Raw genomic sequence first — 23,326 nt, forward strand, 5'->3', positions numbered from 1 at the left:
GCGCTCTTAGTTCAGTTCGGTAGAACGTGGGTCTCCAAAACCCAATGTCGTAGGTTCAAATCCTACAGAGCGTGATGTCACTCTTGTTTATTAGATTGTGTCAAAATTCCACTGTTCGCAAATAATTGAGCAGCAATCTAAATTTGACCTCCCGCATATGAAAGCAAGAAGGAGGTCAGTAAAAAAAAAGAGATGTTTATTAATCAAAAGTCCAACTGATCACCACGTCTGTATTGTAAATAAGCAGTTACGAATAATCCAGTCAAAGTAATAGGAATTAGACCTAAGACGATTCCAAATAAAGAAACTTCAATCTTTTCAATCTTCTTTTGTTTTCATTTTTGAAACGGAGAAAAGAGAGGTACTATCTATTCCTAGCTCTTAATCTGTATTGGCGATGAATCTCAATGACCAAAATTGGGTAATTAACATGGTAAGGAACTATCGAACATATGAAATACCATATAAATCTTTTTTGATCAAAAAAGATTCATTCAATTAATTTCAAATAAGTCGAATTTTGCTTAGACCAATAAATAGAGCTGAAGTTATAGTTAAGGCTGCTAGTAGAAAACCGAAATAACTACTTATAGTAGGCATGAAGGGACTCAATAAAATATGTTTTTTTATACATATGTTTCTAAAGTACTTCCCGAAGTTTCAATAATTTTTTTTTTAAAGTAAAGATAGATACAAATACTAGTTCCAAGAATCAAAAAATTAAATTGAAAATTTGTGAGTTATCAATCATTATCGGTGGTATTAACAAAAATAGAGAAAAAGAAAAAAACTAAATTCATCGTCTTTGGCATCTGCACCATCTCAGGATTCAGAATTCACGAAACTGATTCATTGAAAAACTCTTTAAGAAATTAATAAGAAAAATAATACATAAAAAAATAACTCTATTATATAACTTCAGTTAAAACATAGAACTTTTTTTTGGATAAACATGTAAATTTTTTTAAAAAAGTTTTTTGATTCTTTTTTTTTAAGTGACCTTAGAACCTAGAATACGCCCCCTTCTACTTTATTCAAATTTCCATATCAATTCTACACCAACAGGTCTGCAATTCGTCCCCATGCTTTCCAGATGCACGATTTCGAGCTCAAGCCTGCTTACTTCACTCTTGTGGGACAAGCACCATTTCATGGCCTCTCACATGAGCACCCAATGGATCATTTGGAGCGATTCGAAGATCTAGTATCTGCTACTAAAGCCAATGGAGTCCCTGAGGACTATCTGCTTTGTAAGCTCTTCAAGTACTCACTTGCTAGAGACGCTTAATATTGGCTTAAGCAGCTGGAGCCAAGATCTCTTACGTCCTGGACTGACATCAAAATTGCATTCCTGCGTAACTTCTTTGATGATGTGCGAGCTGAAGACTTGAGGAATAAAATCTACATTAGCTCAAAAGTCTACAGAGTCTTTCAGAGACAATTGGGTTAGATTCAAGTCTAACCAGCGCGACTGCCCACATGATGGATTTAACCAAGTACAGCTGCTTAGTACTTTCTTCAGAGGCATCAATTTGGTCTACCTGATGGCTCTAGATACAGCTAGTGAAGGGAACTCAACACCAGAAACCCAAAGGAAGCAACCAGACTCATAGAAAACTTGGCATCTAGCATCAGTACCAAGAATACTGATCATGGGAGGAGGAAATCAGTTTCTAGCATCTACATGCAACAACTGGATGAAGTTAAAGCTAAGATGGATGGTGTCCACAAACTTCTCATGAGCAAGTCAGTTTCGCAGAGGTGGAATCTGTAGCTTTAGATGGCCACAAGGGAGAAGAAGAAGAGGATGTGAACTTTGTGAGTGGTGTTGGTTTTCAGAATCAGAAGTATGGGAATCAGAGCAAAAACAGAAACTTTGGTGGTTCATGCCAGATAAACAATTACAGTCAGAATTCACAACACCAGAACCCCTTCACCAGCAACAACAACTTCACAAGGAACTATGGAGCATCTTCATATTAGAACATCCCTCCACCAACTCAGGAAAGCAGACTAGAATCAATGATTGATCAAGTTCTTGAAGGGCAAGAGAAGATGGTTGTCAACTTCAATGGAAAGATAGATGATGTCTGTGTACAACAACTTAAAATTGGGAAGTTTGATACTCTCAACACCCAGGTGTAGAAGTTGGAAACTCAGGTCATAGATAACACTGAGGCTGTAAGGAAGCAGGAAGCACAAGCTAAGGAAAGAAGTGAAATTGGTCAGAGGCACCACGTGAATGCCCTGATTGATGATGATTTTTGGGAAGAGGTGAAAATAACAAACTGCAAGAAAAAGACTTCAAAGTCGAAAGCTCCATGTCGATAGGAAGTTCGCATTGGTGTCACTCGACACCACCTGCTGAGCAATGATCACACCAGATGATGAGCATCGATTTCCACCCCCGTCAGAGCAACAATCAACACAGCCAGCAGAGTCTGTAAGATCTCGAAAAACTCCAAGCATCGTTCGATCCTACTTAGATGATTATCTTTACTACACTGCAATCCCAGTATCTTGACCATGATTGCCAAGCATCGATCAACACCGTCTTTATGCCGATCGATACTCATCTTAGACAAGGCCGACTGTTGATTGGAACCAACAACCCAACTATGGTCGATGCTCTCCAGAGTATGATGCACCCGAGCCAGTAGTCTTTTCACGAGTCTGCTGATGGACAAGTTCATATTGGAAGGAGAAGGAGAAATAAGATTCCTAAGCATCTAAGGAGAGCAGCAACTGAGAAAGAGTTAGATGGATTTACCAAAAGGGTCTTGAAGATACCCATAGATAAACCGTTTAATGATGTCTACTACGCATACCGCCTCTACATGTTTCTCAGAGAAAGCAGAGAATTAGAGGAGGACATCAAGAAATTGTTCTACAAAATCAGAGCACTGCAAAAGAGAGATGTGAAGCTAACAAGAAAAGACGATCTTGGAAAATTTCTTGTTCCATGCACTGTTGCAAGACATATCTACTAGAATACACTATGTGATACAAGATTTTCAGTGAGCATTGTACCAAGAGCTATGGCAGAACATTTGGATTGAGGATTGAGCCTTATAGATATTCTTTCACTTTTGTGAATTGCTCTGAGGTGAACTCAGGAGGACTAATGATATCACTCAAATTACCCTAAGGAGTGATTTTACTCTCTCAAATAAGAGGTTCAATTGTAGTACTTAGGGATCAAATCCACAGAGATCTAGGGCACACAATAGAGTATAGAAATCAAGATTAAGCTAGGCAAACAGTTTATAAAGCAGTAAATGAATGAAATGAAGGTGAACACAGTAGTTGTTCGATTGGTGTTGTAAACAATTAGGAGAAATAGCTAGACCTAGGGATTTACCAATCAAGAGATTCAAAACTACAATTCAAGGATGCTAATGGTTTATAGATTCAATTTTAGAACTCGATTTTAATAAGTAAGCAATCCAGCTCTCGCATGCAATTGCTAATCAGATGTCTAAGTCCAGTCTCAGATGTCGCTTATTGACTTGGAGTGAGTGTCGATCGATGCTATGGCCTGAGCGTCGATCGATACTTCCTCAGACAAGCATTAACGACCTAATCGATTAAGTTCAACTAGATTCCTAGACCAACTCTCGTATGAGCCTAGGTATCTAATCCAACAGAGTTCGGGTTCCGTTAATTGATTGCACTTTCGTGCCTCTCAACTATCCTATGATTCTAGGTTCAAACAATTAGTCACACTATCGTGCTATTCTAACTATTCCAGATCCTAGTATTACAAATCACCCTGGTGTAGAGATCTATAGATAACCTAGCAATCCTAATTGATTATCAGTTTGACATTAAGCTCATGAAATCCCTAAACCTAACAAGATGAATTACTCAGACATGCAAGCAATAACACAAATCATAGTCTGAATAATATAATAGATAAGAAATCAATGATAAAACCAGTAGAGTTCCAATCAATCTCTGAAGGAGAATTGATCTTCTCTCCAAACCTAAGAGAAAACAATAGAATAGGATAATAGAATGTGTGTAGCCGTCAACAATGGCTTAGAAATACATAAATAGGGTTTCTGGTCGTCCAAGGGTATTTTGGTAACTTGGTGTGACTTCTGGGATTCAAACGGTCTTGAAATATGCTTGGACCATGTTCTGGCATCACTGTCGATCGACACCAATGCTGTGTTATCGATCGACGGTCTTTCATCTCCTCGACAGCTTCCTCTTGTAAGGCAGACTGACCAATCTTCAGTAAAACGGGCATAACGTCTGGTACATTATGTTGATTGACCTCAAACTGGTGGCATTGGAAAGCTAACTCAAAGCTCTATCTTGTGTCAAAATATGGGCTCAATCTAACGGTAGGAAGGTCTCCATCCAGAGTTAGACATCTGACATGTATGTGCAGCTCTCCACTCAAAAGGCTCCAAAAGACACCAAAATCACCACATTCCTCCAAATCGTCCCTGAACCTGTAAATACTATAAATATACTCTATATAGTAGTAAATATATATTAAAACACTTATAGACCTTGGCTAAATGTGGGTAAAATCCATGGTCTATCAACTCCCCCAGACTTATCCTTTTGTTTGTCCTCAAGCTAAACAAACGGGTAGTCTCTCTAAAAGAGGTTTGAAAACAGTAGGGACTCACATGATTTAAAACTTAGAATCATCACCTCTGCAATATTGCAATCCACATCTAAGAAGTCATAATCACAAAAGCACATTATACTATATCCTAGCTTAGCAACCAAATTCACCTAGCCAACAACTTAGCAAATCCTGTCTGACATTCCCCTCTACCAACCTCACTTCTTAGCATAAATAAAAGTGCAGGCTTTACCTTGGGAGTATCAATCACAGGATGCAAGGATTTTCAAACAAGTATCTGGATCTGCAGGTAAAAGTTAGTTTCTATCAATATCACATCTGTAATATTGCAATCCACATCTAAGAAGTCCAAATCACAAAAGCACATTATACCATATCCTAGCTTAGCAACCAAATTCACCTAGCCAAAAACTTAGCAAATCATGTTTGACATTCCCCTCTAACAACCTCATTTATTAGCATAAATAAAAGTGCAGGCTTTACCTTAGGAGTATAGATCACAAGATGCAAGGATTTTCAAACAAGTATCTAGATCTGCAGGTAAAAGTTAGTTCCTATCTTTTCTCTCTACTAATTTATCTCTTTAGTCAAAGTCTGCTTCCATTGCAGGAACATTGACAAAGATTGGACAGGCTTCCATGAATCAAGCCTTAATGGTGGTTGCCACCAAGTCATGTTCACTTCTTTTTGACATATATCCAAGAATTCATATGAATCGAACATTGATGATTGCCGCCACCAAGTCCGGTTCGAATTATTTTTGTTGGAATCCTTATGAAGCAAGCCTTAATGGTTGTAGCACCTAACTAACACCTATATATATATATATTTTATTATTTTTGTTTCTTTTTCTTTTTGTTTCTTTTTCGTTTTTTTTTTCTGAAAATAAATATCTCTACCTATAAATCTAGGGTCGAAATAGAGAGAGAAAATGTGATAAATCTACACAAGGCTTTACCTTCCAGACTTGTTTGAAGAATCCGATCTCATGTATACCAAGCCCCAAGACAAGTAGTTGTGTCAGGTTTAGTGTTGGAGGTCAGCTTTGGTTCCTTCAAACAATCTCAACAAGTGTGAATAGATGACAGGTTGATCCATTTTAGTATCTTTAGTACTATCTGCAATCAGTAAGTCTAAAATGGTGCTAAAGAGCGGTTAGATAACAAGCAAAAATCTAATAAGTTCATTATCCCCTTCTTAACTCAATAAAACTCTTTTGAAAACATTTTGATAAGACTCATAAACACACTAATATCAGTAAACATCCGCCCAGACTTAAACTACACTGTCCCCAGTGTAAATTCAGTCGGAGTTATAGTAATAACATAAACATAAGTACACAATTTAACAAGTAAAAACGATAACATGCTCGCTGATGTCAGTGTCGATCGACACAATGAAGTAACAATCGATCGTTGGATCTGAAGTGCTGTCGATCAATATCGAACTGGTCTCACCGGTCGATGTGCTAAGGAATCGTCTACTCTGATCAGTTTTTTTTTTATCTAACTAAAACACAATATTAGTTGAACCTCCCCTGGACTTAAAAACACTATCTCTAGTGTTATACAGTCTAAGATTGGTGGGAAAATAAATCATAAGGACAATATTTAACAAAGAAAAACGGTATACATGACTTTGATGTGAGTGTTGACCAACACAGTTAAGTGGCGATCAATACTCTTGAAGCTCTGTCGATCGACACAGTTAAGTGGCGATCGATCGATTCTAGTGATGCTCTGTCGATCGATGTTGCGCAGCCATCGTCGATCCTTTGCAAACTCGTCTTCCTCGGGTTTTTTTTTTGACCTGCAATAAATAAAAACTTTAATCAGTAACAATCTAAACTAAACTGAAAGAAATTACCTAATAGTGGGTTGCCTCCCACTCAGCGATTTGTTATAGTCATTTAGCTTGACTTTGGAGATGTGATTTAGTCCGGATGAGGATGTGTACTTGCTCCAGAACAAGTCTCAGTGTCTCTCTTCCTCATTTTGTTGATGCAGTTGAGAAAAGCTCTTGCAGAAACTTCTCCTTTTTCTCTCAGCTCTGGATCACATAGCACTCTAACCTTGGTAAAAGGTTCAGAACTTCCTCTGCAGCGCACTTTATACTCAAGACTTCCCTCTTGACATTGTAAAGGGACTAGTTGCAAGAAATCTGCATCTACATTCCTTTTCTTTTTCTTCTTTCTATTCTTGGACCTTCCCCCAGACTTAGACTTTTCAGTCTCGGGCTTTTCTGAAAGTCGGAGGGTGTCGACCGATGCTGAAGGCTCCGTGTCGATCGATTCTGAAGACTGAGAGTCGTCCGATGCTGAAATTTGATTGTCGATCGATTCTTAGGACTGGAAGTCGACCGATGCTGCAATGCCAATGTCGACCGACGCTGATTCTGGTATTGCAGGCTCGTGATTTGAATCAGCTGTAGGTCCTGGATCTTCAAACATCTCTATGCATGAAATAAGCTCCTCACTTTTCTTCTTTTCCATGGGATCATAGAAGACAATTTCATTAACATTAGTCAGACACATCTTATTTCTCTTAAGATCACAAACTGCCCCCACTGTAGCCATGAAGGCTCTTCCAAAAAGAAGTAGAGATGTCTTGACTGATTTGATATCCATAGCATGAAAGTCCACAGGGATAATGCATTCTCCTATCTCCACCTTAACATTCTTGATCATGCCTGCTGAGTTTACTCGGGAGCTATCCACGAAAGTGAAACTATCTTTAGAAGGTTCCATCTTCAGTCCTAATAGCTTAGCAGTGTCTATGGCCATGATGCTGACTGCAGATCCAGTATCGCATAGGGCGTTTGGTAAATGGTGGCTATGTATAGAGCATGGAATCAGGAACTTTCCAGGATCTTGTTCCTTCTTTAGTGTCCTCTTGGGTTTACGGTTGACCTTGTTGAATAGGAGCTCAATGTCCTTATCAGTCTCTCTGCTCTCTCTGAAGAAATTACCAAGTCTATACTTATGATATGCATCCTCGAAAGACATATCCTTAGGAACCCTCTTCACCCTCTTGTGATATCCTTCAAGTTCCTCTTTGTTAACTTCTCGCTTGAGGTGTTTGGGGATATAGGGTTTCCTAGATTTCACTCTCTTCTCAACTGGAATTTCTTCTTTTGTTGCCTGCTTTTCCATGGCAGGTTCATATCCGTCTGTTTGGTGTCGGTCGATACCTGGTAGAAGTCTTCGATCGATACCAGGTAGATGTCGTCGATCGATACCTGGTAGATGTCGTTGATCGACACTCTCAACGAAAGAGGTTTCAGCTAGGTTTTGTTTTTGCTCTGGTGCTTCTGCAGATTGCTGACTTATCTTCTTTGTTGTCTTAAAGCAAACTGATGTATGAGATGGATTTCAAGAGGCCTCCAAGCGGTGTGTATCAAGATCTGGTAAACGTACTCGGTATGGTATTGGCGGTTGTCGATCGCTGCTCTTCTGTTGTTGTCGATCGATGTTCCCATGTTGCTGTCGATCGATGTTGTCCTTTTTAACGCGAGCTATGGTGGGAGGATGCGGGTGTCGAGCGGCAAAATCTGAGTGGCTCTCAATTCGAACAGTTTTGTCCGATCCCAAAAGTGGTGTCGATCGATGCTTGGCTGATGATGTCGATCGATGCTCAGCTGTTGGTGTCGGTCGACACCAGTACGAGCTGCCTATGGACATTCAGCTTTCGACTAGGAAATCATCTTCTTCCAGCTTTTCCTGCTCGAACACTTCCCCAAAGTCATCATCTGAGATGGCATTAACCTAGTGCCTCTCACTTTCCACATCTTTCCCTTTGACCAGAGTTTCTTGCTTCTTCACAGCTTCTAGCATCATGACATGGGCATCTAAGGTTTCAAGTTTTCCATTCAGCTCTTTATAGAGAACATTCAACCTCAGATTTAAGTATGCACTCGTCTTCTGCTGAATTTTCAGGACCTTCTCTATCATAGATTCCATCTTTTCTATATAGCCCTGATCCTCATCCTTTCTCTACAGCATGTTCTACCAACGAGACTTCATGCACAGAACCAATCTCAGCCTCAACGATCTTGTCACTATCCATTGCAACTGATTTTATCCTGTGCATATCCAGATCTTTGGAACTCTTGCTAGACATCAAGTTCTCAATCAGTCTCTTAGCTTTCTCTGGGGTCCTTGTCTCGAAGTTTCCTTCGCTTGCAGTATCCAGCATCACATGATATCGCACATCAATACCCTTGCAGAATTTCTTCAACAGCTGAATCTCCGTAAAACCATGATGTGGACAGAGTCCCTTTGGTATCTACTAAACCTTTCCCAAGAGCTTTTGAAAGTTTCTGTAGGTCCCTGAGAGAATGTCCAAATTTTATCTCTCATCTCTTCAGCCCTTACATCATCTAAAAATTCAGTCATAAACGCAGTCCTGACATCATTCCATGTAGTGAGAGATCCTGGTGGTAGGCTTCTCAGCCAATTTTTAGCATTCCCAGAGAGAGAATATTTGAACAGCTTGCAAGACATAGTCTTTGGTTGCTTCATCCTCCTGGATGCCAGACACAAAGTCTTCGCGTGTCTCAATATGGTCCAGAGGATTTTCATCATGAAGACCACGATAAGGGTGCTGGCCCACATGAGAGAAGTGTGTGTGGTGTATCTGAAATCCCTGGATTTCTAGAGGTCGAATCGCAGACCTGTTGGTGTAGAACTGACTAGGCCTAGTCAAATCAGCTAACGATCTCTGAAGAGGAACTTTATCCTCGGCGGCAGCAGATGGCTCAAGGATTGCAGTCCCTTGTCCATCTATCTTCTGACCTGCTGCATTACACAGATGACCTCCAGGGTCATGCAGGTCTCCATTCTCATCCCTCTGTAGCACAAGTGTCGCGACCATGTCTGCTCACGGATTGGTATCGATCGATGTTCGAGTTAAACTGTCGATCGTCGCTCTGTCACAAATGTCGATCGACGTAGTAGAGGTGGTGTCGATCGACGTAGTAGAGGTAGTGTCGATCGACGTAGTAGATGTGGTGTCGATCGATGATGCGCGGTTCTCTTTGCAGATTGAGCGTTCCAAACGTGCTGGGTCTGAGAAGAAAAGTAATTCCTCCTTGCTGATTCTGGTACTGATAGGAAGGCACCTGAAGGACAAGAAATTTTTTTATGTAAGTAACTATGACAGTAAATAAAACCTAGAATAAACCTATTAATCAAGTCTAATGGCGATCAAAGCTCCCCGGCAACGGCACCAAATTTGATATCACTCAAATTACCCTAAGGAGTGATTTTACTCTCTCAAATAAGAGGTTCAATTGTAGTACTTAGGGATCGAATCCACAGAGAGCTAGGGCACACAATAGACTATAGAAATCAAGATTAAGCTAGGCAAACAGTTTATAAAGCAAGAAATGAATGAAATCAAGGTGAACAAAGTAGTTGTTCGATTGGTTGATTGGCGTTGTAAACAATTAGGAGAAATAGCTAGACCTAGGGATTTATCAATCAAGAGATTCAAAACTACAATTCAAGGATGCTAATGGGTTATAGATTCAATTTTAGAACTCGATTTTAATAAGTAAGCAATCCAGCTCTCGCATGCAATTGCTAATCAGATGTCTAAGTCCAGTCTCAGCTGTCGCTTATTGACTTGGAGTGAGTGTCGATCGATGCTATGGCATGAGCGTCGATCGATACTTCCTCAGACAAGAATTAACGACCTAATCGATTAAGTTCAACTAGATTCCTAGACCAACTCTCGTATGAGCCTAGGTATCTAATCCAACAGAGTTCGGGTTCCGTTAATTGATTGCTCTTTCGTGCCTCTCAACTATCCTATGATTCTAGGTTCAAACAATTAGTCACACTGTCGTGCTATTCTAACTATTCCAGATCCTAGTATTACAAATCACCCTGGTGTAGAGATCTATAGATAACCTAGCAATCCTAATTGATTATCAGTTTGACATTAAGCTCATGAAATCCCTAAACCTAACAAGATGAATTACTCAGACATGTAAGCAATAACACAAATCATGGTCTGAATAATATAATAGATAAGAAATCAATGATAAAACCAATGGAGTTCCAATCAATCTCTGAAGGAGAATTGATCTTCTCTCCAAACCTAAGCGAAAATAATAGAATAGGATAACAGAATGTGTGTAGCCGTCAACAATGGCTTAGAAATACATAAATAGGGTTTCTGGTCGTGCAAGGGTATTTTGGTAACTTGGTGTGGCTTCTGGGCTTCAAACGGTCTTGAAATATGCTTGGCCCACGTTCTGGCATCACTGTCGATCAACACCAATGATGTGTTATCGATTGACAGTCCTTCATCTCCTCGACAGCTTCCTCTTGCAAGGCAGACTGACCAATCTTTTGTAAAACGGGGATAACTTCTGCTACAGGATGTTGATTGACCTCAAACCGGGTGGCATTGGAAAGATAACTCATAGCTCTATCTTGTGTCAAAAGATGGGCTCAATCTTACGGTGGGAAGGTCTCCATCCATAGCTAGACATCTGACACGTCTGTGCAGCTCTACACTCAAAAGGATCCAAAAGACACCAAAATCACCACATTCCTCTAAATCGTCCATGAACCTGTAAATACTCTAAATAGACCCTATATAGTAATAAATATATATTAAAATACTTATAGACAATGGCTAAAAGTGGATAAAATACATGGTCTATCAACTAATCAAAGACCATGAGGTAGTAATTGGTAACTATGTGATCCCTGTTGTTTTTCATGTTATGGATATCCCAAATGGATGGAATACATCTCTACTACTTGGAAGAGCCTTCATGGCTACTGTAGGAGATGTCTGCAATATGCAAGATAACAAGTTGTGTCTTACACTTGTCGATAGGGAAGTTTTCTAGGACCATGTCCAAGTTTCACGAGATCACAAGTCCTACATTAGACTGGGTGATGACCAATGATCAATAGCAGCCTGTCAATGTGGCTATGAACACGAGGACTAAGAGGAGATGTTAGCGTCGATCGAAACCCAACCTTTAGCGTCGATCGACACCTGTTCGATTTTGGAACAACTCGAGGCAATGACACTCGAAGCTACTGCACGTCCCAGAGAGCACCTCCACCACGACTCAATGAGCTCACAACAGACGAGTAGGGAGACGCAAAAATTAAAGATGGAAGGAGTCTCAATGTGTCCAAGCAGGACATAGCTGATATCCTTGAGTGTGCTGAAGGAATGGTAAGTGTCTATTTGAGTTTACCACGGTACAATGTACAACAGAGGAGACAACCAGATCCAAAACAGCTAGTAACTAAAGACATGCATGAAGACATGATAGCCGGAGTGTACACATCCCAGGAGAGGATGATGGAAGACACCAATGGAAGGCTGGATGTAATTTACTATCCTATTGGCAGCATCATTGGATGGAAGATCTTAGAAACAGAGTGGATGAAGTCAATAATGTTGTGGAGAAGTTGAAGAGACAGAGAACCAAAGGAGAGAAAGCAATAAGGAGCTTTGTAGACACCTGGTTCGAACTGTCTAAGGAAGATGTGGAGGCTTGTTTCCCAAAAAAGTCATCTTCTCCCTCTGATTTCTATTCTCAAACCTTCATAAACGTCAAGCTATATACTATAAACAAGCACTGGAGCGAGGCAACCCATTATTAGGTATTTTATTTACGTTTTTATTTTTATTACTACTTATTTCGGATTTATGTGATTTCAGATCCAAGGAAGAAAAGTCTGTAACGAGAATCCCCCAACACCTTTCCATGTATCGGTAGATACCATTCGTACAACATTGTCGCTCGACACCAATCTATTGTTGATCGATACTCGTCGCAAAAAAAGGTTACCCGATTCCTTGTTACATTATATTTACTTATGATTTATTTTCTTCTTCGATCTTAGGCTGAATAACACTGGGGACAGTGTTGTTTAAGTCTGGAGGGGGGTATTACTAATACTGAGTTTTGTTTTTGATTTTTCCTTTTTGAGTCAAATGTTTTAGTGAGTCAAGAAGGGGATGATGATAAGTTTTTCGATTTATATTAGTATTTTACCATCTCTAGCACCATTTTAGATGTACTGATTCCAGAGTATACTAGATGAAACACCGCAGTGGATCACCTACCACTAACACGCACACCTGCTAAGAATTTCTGGAGAAACCAAAGTTGACTTTCAACCTTAATCAACTCCAGCTTGTTTTGGGGCTTGGTATGCACCGGCTCGGATTCCTCTTGCAAGTTTGGAAGGTAAAGCCTGTTTTTTGGTCCCCCACTCTCATTTTCTTCGGCATCTATAGAATAAGAAAATATTGAAATGATTTCTTGCGGTTAATAGAGGTAGGAATTTTTTCTGCGATCCCATTATTCTACTTTAATAGAATGATCACACATTGTTGGAATTGAGGGGTAGGTACATTACCGATGACCCCACTATTCGCCTACACTTTGTCAAAGAAAGAAAAGAAAAAAAAAAAATATATATATATGATAATGTTGATGGGAAAAGAAGATGAATAAGATGGACTGCATCAGCATCGTTGTTCATTGGAAAAGAAAAGATTCAGAGAAGAGAAAGAGAGGGAAAGGATTAGAAAAGAGTGCCTATTGGTCCAGAAACTTGTCTGAGTAAGAATCCATGTGTCTTGTGATTGATAATCCCAATATTTAGCCTACACATCTATATTTATGCATAAATGAGGTCAGTAGAGGGGTATGTCAGGAGCTATTAGTGGAGTTGTGTGGTGTATGGTATGGTTGCTAAGCTAGTGTGTAGTCATTGAATCTTTTCTAAGGCCAGTAGTCTTTCACTATCATTCATATCATTCACAGAGATCCTTGGTGATACTTTTATAGATTGTTTTGAGTCCTTGCCGTTTTCAAACCTTTTCTAGAGACTGTTCTATGTTTTCCTTGAGGACAATAAAAAAAATAAGTCTGGGAGAGTTGATATACTATAGATTTGACCACTTTTATGTCATAGTATATATCTTATTTAGAGTCTTTATGTTATGTTTGGAGTCTATTCTAGTGTATTTACAGGTCTAGGTACGTTCTGGAACATTGTGGACATTATGGAGCTTAAATGGAGCCAAACCCGTAGCTGAGCAAATGAAGAAGCGATAGAGTCTATACCCGAAGGAAGTGTCGGTCGACACACATCCTTGGTGTCGATCGACACCTGATGCGAGAAGCTTTGCGGACCAATATCAAGATTTGAGCCCTGAAGTGTACATATTTACAAGAATGCCCCTAACAAGTTTTTACCTAGAATATGTATGTTGTGCCATTGTTTACACAAAAACACAAACGGAAACTCAGAATAGGTTTTTAGCTTAAGGTTTTGGAGAGAAGATATAAGAACTCCTTCAGAGTATTGTATTGTATTGTATCTTTATGTCTTGTTTAATTATGTCTGAGTAATTACCTTGTTCGACTTAGAGTTTATATGGTTATGAAAAATTATTGATATTAGAACTTCTAAGGTGATAAATTGATATCCTTCATAGAGTTAGGACTTATTGCTTGCATTCTAGAGTAGCTAACTAGGATCATGATTTAGGAGTTGAAAACTACGAGCGTAAGCTCATACCTGATAGTAATTCCGCAGAGCTAGGTTATTAGGCGCACGTGAGAGCTGTTCTAGAAACCTAGTGAACTTATCGATCCGATCATTAACGCTTGTCGGAAGAGTATTGATCGACACCCTATAGGTGCATCGATCGATACCCGTTCAATGTGACACACGAGAGTGTCGACATAGAATTCCAACACGTAGACTCGCAGTGGGAGCTGGACAATCTTTTATTAGTATTCGAGTTCAAGGATTGATTTTCCCATGCACTTAGCATCTATATCATAATTTGGATTACCTAACCTGAAACTCTAGTTTTCCTTCTATCCGTGAAAACACATTCCATATATCCTATTTACTGCTTATTTAATATTTATTGTCTTAACATTTATTTGCCTAGCTTGATCTTACTATTCGTCTGGTTTATTGTGTGTCCACGCTCCCTGTGGATTCGATCCTTAAGTACTATAATTGATATCTTATTTGAGAGAATTACTTGAGGTTAATTTGAGCATATCAATGATCCTAGAACTCGAGTGAAATTGTACGATCTCCATCTCTCACTGTGAGTCTACATGTTTGAATCTATATTCATACTTTCATATCCGATACGGATTGAGTATCGATCGATACACTTATGGAGTGTCGATCGATTCCTCTTTCAAACAGGATTTAACGTTTATACTGATAGGTTCACCAGGTTAACTAAACCAGCGTGTACTCCACCTAACAACCTAGATGAAAAGGATTCAGTTCATGTATAAGCCTACTCTCGCAGTTGTCAATTACCTAAGATCAGGTTCCTAGTTAACTACGATAGAGTTAAATAATAATAAAAATCCTGATGCAAAATGCAAATAATCACCCTAGAAATTCTATAAATCACAAGTTCATCAAAATCCTAGAAATTCCTTAAGCTTAACAGGTGATCTACTCATACATGATAGCAAAAACACAAATCATAAACTGAATATAAATCATATAAATCAACAGAACACCAATGGAGTTCCAACCTAAGATAAACAATAGAATAAAGAATACAAAGCATAGCCGTCAACAATGGCCTAGAAAACTATAAAAAACTAAGTATCAAGTTGTCCAAGGGCATTCTGTTAATTTATTTTGGCTTCTGGGCCCTAATCGGTCATAAAATAGACTCTGACCATCTTATGAAATCAGTGTCGTTTGACACCAAAGTAATAGTGTCGATCGACACTCCTTCAAATCTTCGACAGCTTCCTCTCACGAGACAGACATACCAAACTTCAGTAAAACAATCATAAATGTAGATCTAACCTTCATATGAAACTAAAATCAGTGGCATGAGAAATCTAACTCAAAGCTATATCTCGTGTAAAAAGATCAGCTCAATCGTACTGTGGGAAGGTCTTCATCCATAGCTAAACTTTTGGCGCATATGTGCAGTTCTGCACCTCAAATAGCTCCAAAATCACTAAAGTATCCAGAGCGTACCTGAACCTGAAAATACTCAAAAACACACTCCAAACACATATAATAGACTCAATAAAAGACTTATACCATGGTCTTAAAAGTGGTCAAAACCATGGTAATCAACTCCCCCAGACTTATCATTTACTTGTCCTCAAGCCACCAGCCGCCGCCGCCCCCGCTCTGACGACCACCATCGCTGCCTCGTCCGTAAACCGCTCACGCCACCAATGTCAACCTATCACGCCGCCTCGTTCAACCTCTGTCACCTTCGATTTATCGTCTTCATCCCAGATTCATCTATGGACATAATTTATCCTCCGATCTCTTTTTCATTCTTCTTCTTCTTCTTATTCTTCTTGCTCTCATTGATTTGCCTCTGGGTGTGGCAGATCCGAATGTGAATCCTTTTTGGCTGCTTCCTTCTTATTCTATATTTGGATATGTGTCGTCGAGTAAGGCAAAGGTGAGGACCTGTTGTAGACTTTCTCTCTTTCTTTTGTAATGCTTTGGTACGTTAGTACATCGTTAACGTTAACCTATTATATCTTATTGTTGAATTATGTTGATGTGATAAGATGCTCTAGATCTAGTTGTTGATTTGTGTTGATGTGATGAAGCACATATATTGTGATAGGTTGTGAAAAGGTAAACCGGTTTTGTGACATTGACGAATGTGATAATGAGATATGGAAGAATGTGACATCGAGAACGGGTGTGGTCGTGGATGATGATGTGGTATCGGGTTTGGGCATGTTAAGATTAAGTCATACCATGCTCCATGCATGAGCATAAATGACTATGGTGACTGTGGGGTGGACAGTATCAGATGAGCCAAGGAGCCACGAGCGGATAGTGGCATGTGGGTGCATGATGGAAAACATTGGTTGAGACACCAAGGCACAAATGGATAGGTATAGATTGATTGATTCTTCGTAGGATGATATTAGAATATGATTATTTTGCTGCTGTGTTGCTTGATTTGAGAAGAACTGTAAGTTCCTTGAACATGTCCTCATCTAGTAATTCAATTTATCCACTGCTCTTTTTTCCGGTACGATCTAGGAGTTACGGGAGTAGAAGTCTTGGTGCTGTGCCGACCTTTTAGGGAGTTGCGAGATTTCTCTAAGTTTTGTCTAAAATTCTGGTTTGATTTTTGTTTGGATTTGTTTTGAAATAAGATATTTTGAAAGATTTTTAAACTAAAATTATTAGAATGTTGGGTTTTGGAATCTATACTAATAAAAGGGACATTTTGAGGCTCCATAGAGCGTCCACATCAGCGAAAAAAATTCTCCCAAAATATGACATGTGACATTATTATTTAAAAATAGAAAATAAATAATAAGTAAATTTGCAATATAAGGAAAAATATATAATAAGTAAATAAACAATATAAGAAATAGAAACATTGCATTAAACAATAATAAGTAAATATACAATATAAGGAAAAATAAATAATAAGTAAATATATAATATAATAAATAGAAATATTACATTAAACATCTATCATAATATTATCATTTGATATAAAAAAAATTTAGAATAAGTAAATATACAATTGAGAAATGAAAAACTAAATTAAACATCTATAAAATAATAACTAAATACAAAATATAAGAAATATAAATATTATACTAAACATTATCGTATTAAACATTATCTTATTAATATAATAAGTAAATATAAAAAATAAGAAAAATAAATAATAACTAAATATAGTATATAAGAAATCTATACTAATAAAAGGGACCTTGAGGCTCCATAGAGCGTCCACATCAGCAAAATATGACTTTCTAAATAATAATGCCACATGTCAAATTCTCCCAAAATATGACATGTGGCATTATTATTTTAAAAAATAGAAAATAAATAATAAGTAAATTTGCAATATAAGGAAAAATATATAATAAGTAAATAAAAAATATAAGAAATAGAAACATTGCATTAAACAATAATAAGTAAATATACAATATAAAGAAAAATAAATAATAAGTAAATATACAATATAATAAATAGAAATATTACATTAAACATCTATCATAATATTATCATTTGATATAAAAACAAAAAAAAATTAGAATAGGTAAATATACAATTGAGAAATGAAAAACTAAATTAAACATCTATAAAATAATAATTAAATACAAAATATAAAAAATAAAAATATTATACTAAACATTATCGTATTAAACATTATCTTATTAATAGAATAAGTAAATATAAAAGATAAGAAAAATAAATAATAAGTAAATATAGTATATAAGAAATAAAAAATATTACATTAAATATATATCGTAATATTATAATTGATATAAAAATAAAAAATAAGAGAAGATAAACATTAAGTAAATACACAATATAAAAAACGGAAAAACTAAATTAAACATATATATGAAAAATGGAAAGTTAAATAAATAAAAGTAAATTTACATTATAAAAATATTACAATAAACATCATTTATATTATTAGAATAAGTAAATATAAAATATAAGAAAAATAAATTATAACTAAATATACAATATAAAAATACAAAAGATACATTAAACCTTTATCTGAAAATATATAATAATGTAAATAATAAGTAAATATATAATATAAGAAATATAAATATTACATTAAACATCTATCGTAATATTATGATTTGATATAAAAAAAAAATTAGATAAATAAATATACAATATAAGAAATAAAAAACTACATTAAAAGTCTATCTGAAAATGTATAATTTAGCATTTTATTATTTTCAAATATTTTTGTTTATACTAATAAAAGAGACCTTTTGAGGCTCCATAGAGCGTCCACATCAGCGAAAACAATTCTCCCAAAAAATGACATGTGACATTATTATTTAAAAAATAGAAAATAAATAATAAGTAAATTTGTAATATAAGGAAAAAATATATAATAAGTAAATAAACAATATAAGAAATAGAAACATTGCATTAAACAATAATAAATAAATATAAAATATAAGGAAAAATAAATAATAAGTAAATATATAATATAATAAATAGAAATATTACATTAAACATCTATAATAATATTATCATTTGATATAAAAAAAATTAGAATAAGTAAATACACAATTGAGAAATGAAAAACTAAATTAAACATCTATAAAATAATAACTAAATACAAAATATAAGAAATAGAAATATTATACTAAACATTATCGTATTAAACATTATCTTATTAATAGAATAAGTAAATATAAAAGATAAGAAAAATAAATAATAACTAAACATAGTATATAAGAAATAAAAATATTACATTAAATATATATCGTAATATCATTGATATAAAAATAAAAAATAAGAAAAGATAAACATTAAGTAAATACACAATATAAAAAATAGAAAAACTATACTAATAAAATGGACTTTTTGAGGCTACATAGAGCGTCCACACCAGCGAAACAAATTCTCCCAAAATATTATATGTGGCATTATTATTTAAAAAAATAGAAAATAAATAATAAGTAAATTTGCAATATAAGGAAAACTATATAATAAGTAAATAAAAAATATAAGAAATAGAAACATTGCATTACACAATAATAAGTAAATATACAATATAAAGAAAAATAAATAATAAGTAAATATACAATATAATAAATAGAAATATTACATTAAACATCTATCATAATATTATCATTTGATATAAAAAAAATTAGAATAAGTAAATATACAATTGAGAAATGAAAAAATAAATTACACATCCATAAAATAATAACTAAATACAAAATTTAAGAAATCAAAATATTATACTAAACATTATCGTATTAAACATTATCTTATTAATAGAATAAGTAAATATAAAAGATAAGAAAAATAAATAATAACTAAATATAGTATATAAGAAATAAAAATATTACATTAAATATATATCGTAATATTATCATTGGTATAAAAGTAAATAATAAAAGAAGATAAACATTAAGTAAATACACAATATAAAAAACGGAAAAACTAAATTAAACATATATATGAAAAATGGAAAGTTAAATAAATAAAAGTAAATTTACATTATAAAAATATTACACTAAACATCAATTATAATATTAGAATAAGTAAATATAAAATATAAGAAAAATAAATTATAACTTAAGATACAATATAAAAATACAAAAGATACATTAAACCTTTATCTGAAAATATATAATAATGTAAATAATAAGTAAATATATGATATAAGAAATATAAATATAACATTAAACATCTATCGTAATATTATGATTTGATATAAAACAAAACAATTAGAAAAATAAATATACAATATAAGAAATAAAAAAAACTACATTAAAAGTCTATCTGAAAATGTATAGTTTAGCATTTTATTATTTTCAAATATTTTTGTAAGTAAATATAAAATATAAGAAAAATAAGCATAGAATATAAGATAATATTTTTTATCACATTAAACATCTATCATAATATTATCATTTGATATACAAACAAGAAAATTAGAATAAGTAAATTTATAGTATAAAAAAAAGGTAAAATACAATTAAGAAATGAAAAGACTAAATTAAACATATCTCTGAAAAAATGTATAGTAAAATAAATAATAAGTAAATATACTATATAAAAAATACAAGTATTATATTAAACATCTACCGTAATATTAGACTAAGTAAATATACAGTATAAGGAAAAATACAAAATAAGTAAATATACAATATTAGAATTGGAAAAACTAAATTAAACATATATCTGAAAAATGTATAGTAAAACAAATAATAAGTAAATATAGACTATAAGACATAAAAATATGGATCATCTTTTTTGGAGATTTAATCCAAAAATGGAGGATCACCAATTTGCGTGGATATTATGGTATATTTGGAAAGGTCGAAACAACAAAATTTTTAGCAATTTGGATGTTGATCCAAGAGATACGCTTAAACTACCAGAATTAGAATCAGCACTTTGGGCGGAGACACATGTAACAAATAATCAGAGGGTTGCAAATCAAGTACATGAAAGAATTGTACCAACAATACCAGGAAAATGGTGTTTCATAGATTGCTCACGGAAAGATAAGGAACAATTCTCAGGACAAGGCTGGTACATCACTTTAGCGGGTTTTGATGGATTGCTAGGGGCACGGAATGTCCGGGCAAGTCTTTCACTTCTTCATTCGGAGGTAGAAGCGCTAATATGGGCAATGAAATACATGAGGAATTTACGGTAATTTCAGGTCGCATTTGCGACAGATTGTTTTCAATTGATAAAGATGGTTTCGGAACCAGAAGAATGGCCAGCGTTTGACAATTATCAGGAAGACATTAAACTGCTGAAAAGAAGCTTTCTAAACTCAGAGATCGTTCATGTACCTCAGACAGAAAATCAAAAGGCAGATAGCTTAGCACGCAGTGCTAGAAAACAACCGTCTTTCGTCGTTCACATGGACAGAGTTACCGGTTTGGTTTACAGTAAAATAAATTATAAGTAAATATACAATATAAAAAATAAAAATATTACATTAAACATTTATAAATAATATTACCATTTGATATAAAAGTAAAAAAATAGAATAAGTAAATATACAATATAAGAAAAATAAAAAATAGGTAAAATACAATTAAGAAATGCAAAAACAGCATTAAACATCTATATGAAAAATGTATTGTTTTACATTTTTATTATTTAAAAATACAATAAGTAAATATAAATTTTAAATATTATAATTAGTAAATATAAAATAGAAGAAAGAATAAATAATAAGTAAATATAATATATATAAATAAAAACATTACATTAAATATATATCGTAATATTATCATTGATATAAAAGCAAGAAAATTAGAATAAGTAAATATAAAAAATAAGAAAAGATAAACAGTAAGTAAATATACAATATAAAAAATGGAAAAACTAATTAAACATTTATCTGAAAATATATAGTTAAATGGAAAAATGTATATTTAAATAAATAATAAGCAAATATACAATATAAGTAATATAAATATTACATTAAACATCTATCGTAATATTATCATTTGATATAAAAGCAAGAAAATTAGAATAAATAAATATACAATATTGAAAAATTCTCTAGGATAGCTCTTTTTAAGTTTTTGTTACAAAATAGCTATAAATGAGAAAAATGACCAAAATAAGTCTTATTAAAGGGTAAAAATACATTTATACCCTATGGTTAACTAACATAGACTTATGGCTTAAAGTTAAGGGGTGTGGTTTAGAGGATAGAGTTTCAAATTTTTAAAAATAAAAATTTTCAAAATAAAAGGGGTTATTTTGGTCATTTTACTTATTGAATGCTATTTTGTGACAAAGACTTAAAAGATCTATTTGAGAGAATTGCCTTACAATCTAAAAAAATAAAAAATAAATATACAATATGAGAAAGAAAAAACTATATCTAACATCTATCTCAAAAATGTATAGTTTTCTAATTTTTTCTAAGGAAATATGTATTCACACAAACATACAATTCATAATTTGTTGTTGTTCAGAATACAACGTTCAAAAATATAACTATATGGTTAACATTTGAAAATAAAAATAGTTTCGCGCGTAGCGCGGATTAACTCCTAGTCTATACTAATAAAAGGGAGCTTTTGAGGCTTCATAGGGCATCCACATCAGCAGAAAAAACTTATTCTAAAAGATGACACGTGGCATTAACAAAAAATAAAAATAAAAATACATATAAAGAAAAATAAATAATAAGTAAATATATAATATAAGAAATAGAAATGTTACATTAATAAAAAAGAGCTTTTGAGGCTCCATAGGACGTCCACATCAGCGGAAAAAAAAACTTATTCTAAAAGATGACACGTGGCATTAATAAAAAATAAAAATAAAAATACATATAAAGAAAAATAAATAATAAGTAAATATATAATATAAGAAATAGAAATGTTACATTAAACAATAATAAGTAAATATACAATATAAGGAAAATAAATAAAAAGTAAATATACAATATAAGAAATAGAAATATTACATTAAACATCTATCATAATTTATAATCTGATATAAAAGCAAGAAAATTAGAAAACATAAATGTATAATTAAAAAATGAAAAAACTAAATTAAACATCTATCTGAAAAACGTATCTACTTTTGAGGCTCTATAGGGCGTCCACATCAGCGGAAAAAACTTATTATAAAAGATGACACGTGACATTAACAAAAAATAAAAATAAAAATACATATAAAGAAAAATAAATAATAAGTAAATATATAACATAAGAAATAGAAATGTTACATTAAAAAATAATAAGTAAATATACAATATAAGGAATAGAAATATTACATTAAACATCTATCATAATTTATAATCTGATATAAAAGCAAGAAAATTAGAAAACGTAAATATATAATTAAAAAATGAAAAAACTAAATTAAACATCTATCTGAAAAATGTATCTATACTAATAAAATAGAGCTTTATACTAATAAAATGGAGCTTTTGAGGCTTCATAGGACGTCCACATCAACGTAAAACATTTCTTCTAAAAGATGACACATAGCGTTAACAAAAAATAAAAAATAAATATACATATAAAGAAAAATAAATAATAACTAAATATATAATATAAGAAATAGAAATGTTACATTAAACAATAATAAGTAAATATACAATATAAGGAAAACAAATAAAAAGTAAATATACAATATAAGAAATAGAATATTGCGTTAAACATCTATCATAATTTATCATCTGATATTAAAGTAAGAAAATT

At 33.8% G+C, this 23,326-nt stretch overlaps 1 non-coding gene across 1 annotated transcript; it reads left to right on the plus strand.

Moving 5' to 3' along the window:
• TRNAW-CCA lies at positions 1 to 74 on the plus strand. The gene has a single exon. It is a non-coding gene; the product is annotated as a tRNA-Trp (tRNA).
• The last annotated feature ends 23,252 nt before the right edge of the window (positions 75 to 23,326 follow it).

This window comes from Brassica napus, chromosome C4 (assembly GCF_020379485.1).
Source record: "Brassica napus cultivar Da-Ae chromosome C4, Da-Ae, whole genome shotgun sequence".
Classification (NCBI taxonomy): domain Eukaryota; kingdom Viridiplantae; phylum Streptophyta; class Magnoliopsida; order Brassicales; family Brassicaceae; genus Brassica; species Brassica napus.